Source organism: Phyllobates terribilis, unplaced genomic scaffold (assembly GCF_046119375.1).
Source record: "Phyllobates terribilis strain yellow unplaced genomic scaffold, ASM4611937v1 Scaffold_3__8_contigs__length_932513732, whole genome shotgun sequence".
Classification (NCBI taxonomy): Eukaryota; Metazoa; Chordata; class Amphibia; order Anura; family Dendrobatidae; genus Phyllobates; species Phyllobates terribilis.
Window position 1 is genome coordinate 497,727,549 of NW_027362763.1, and position 2,253 is coordinate 497,729,801.

Below are 2,253 nucleotides of genomic sequence, written 5' to 3' on the forward strand. Positions count from 1 at the left end.
ACAGTGTCTGCGCTGGGGAGATTCATAAGTCTGCAGTCACACAGAGTGAATGCAGACTTATCACTTTTGACTGGACAACCCCTTTAATGTAGCTGTAGCAAACTATATACTGTGGCAAAAATTAGGTCTGCATATTAGTTCTTTTCAATTATTAGATGTACACAAGCATTTTCTATTCACTGAAACTGTGAAATGGTGTTGTCTTCTTTCTACAAACTTTTGAAAAATGTGTATTTGTAATGACCATTTCTTAAATGTAGATCAGTAAAATAAGCCAAATATAAAAATTTACTTTATTGTTAACTAAAACAACCAAAATTCTCACTATGCACTAGAAAGTCTTAATAAAAAATTTCACCAAACCCTATTATAACCATTATTTTGTCTTTAGATTTTGAGATTTGAATATTATCTAAATTCCAACTGTTTCCCAACTGAAGACAATTGTTATCTTCTACTTTGACAAAGTCTTATGGCAATTTATTTTGTAGTTTGTAGGTCATAGCCGTGAAAAATGGGTGACTGGAGTGCCATAGAAAGACTCCTTCACAAAGTCGAGGCCAATTCCTCTGCTGGTGGAAAAGTGTGGTTGTCTGTTTAGTTCATTTTCCACATTCTTTTACTGGGGTCAGCAGTAGTGTCAGCATGGGTACATGAACAGTCAGAATTCATTCGCAACACCCTACAATCTGGTTGTGAAAATGTGTTCCATGACAAGTCACTTCCAATTTCCCAAGTATGATTTTGAGTTCTTCAAATGATATTTGTTTCGATGCCCACTCTACTCTATTTGGCTTATGTATTTTACTTAAAGCATAAAGAAGAGAAACTGAACAGGAAAGAAGAACTTAAGATGGTTCAAAATTATGGAGGCAATGTGGACTTGTACCTCAAGCAAATTGAAATAAAGAAATTCAAATACGGTATTGAAGAACATGGGAAGGTTAAAATGTGTGGTGGCTTGATTTGTACCTATATTATCAGTATCCTATTTAAATCATTTTTTGAAGTTGGTTTCATTTGTATCCAATGGTACCTGTGTGGTTTAATCTAAATGCCATCTGCACTTGCGAAAGCTATCCCTGACCTCATAAAGTTGAGTTCTTTCTTTCTCATCCCACTGAGAAAACCATTTTAATTTGGCTTATGGTGGTGGTGTCTTTAGTATCTCTAGTACTAAATATTATTGAGTTGTTTCACGTCATTTTTAAACATGTCAAAGATGTCAAAAAATCTGTATTCCACAAGTGATGCAAATCCAAAAAAGAATTGTGGCTCTCCTTAATATGCTTACCTTAATGACTGTTCTTCTTCAACTATACCTATGTCCCTACCAAATTACAAACTTGTTACAGAACAAATTAGAATGGGCCAAGCTGGAAATACAATTTCAAACACTCATGCACAATCATTTGATTTTCCGGAGGAGCACCAAAATGACCAGAAAATGGCACCAGGCCATGGAAGGTAGACTCTCAATTTTTTAAACCATAGTCCTTAGAGCAGATCAAGCAATCATGAAAGCAGTAAACCAAAACCTGATGACCTTAAAATCGAATTCACTTTTTATACAATATAGAATTCAGATATGTTCCATGGAGGAGGTACGTTATAGTCTCAAACATTTGACGGATCGGTAGGCTCTGTAGAGTTACATTTTTATCATGTTGGTGGTACACATTGATATTAAAGTAACTGATTTTATCCTTTATTTCATCAAACTAGAGTAACAAATAATGAAACATCAAACAATCCATGTGTTCAGAGGTATTGTAAATCTGATAGCGGAACCCATACTACTCACATCAAGAGAAATTTCTCGTGAACGATTATAGTTTGACCATCTGGAATAGTTTAGAGTTTAACCTGAGGACAATGTCAAGGTAGAAAGTCAATAGCAAAAGTCCATAATAAGGGTGTTTTTGTATAGTTGAGAGAGTTTTAGTTTTCATGTTTAATCAATTCCTTTTTATATCCACAATTGCATCTGATGAAGAAGGTAGGGTAGGTTGAGCCAAAACATTAAATCCATAGCACCCAGATAGTGTGGAGAGTTTAGTATGACAGAGAACATTATTTTTGGATCATATTCTTCATGACCACTATATTGAAATGATAAAAACATTATGCTATACTTTCAGATTCACATGGAATTTCTCTTTTTTTTTTCTTTAGTTTCATCCATCATTGTGAGAAAGTTATCGACCATAGTTGAATACCCATGTATTTGCAGCTATTTTACAGAATCTTGGT

The 2,253-nt window shown here is 34.3% G+C and overlaps 1 pseudogene; it reads left to right on the forward strand.

The window, feature by feature from the left end:
- Positions 1-514: 514 nt before the first annotated feature.
- LOC141258576 (gap junction alpha-1 protein-like) lies at positions 515-1,251 on the forward strand (annotated as a pseudogene).
- Positions 1,252-2,253: the final 1,002 nt, after the last annotated feature.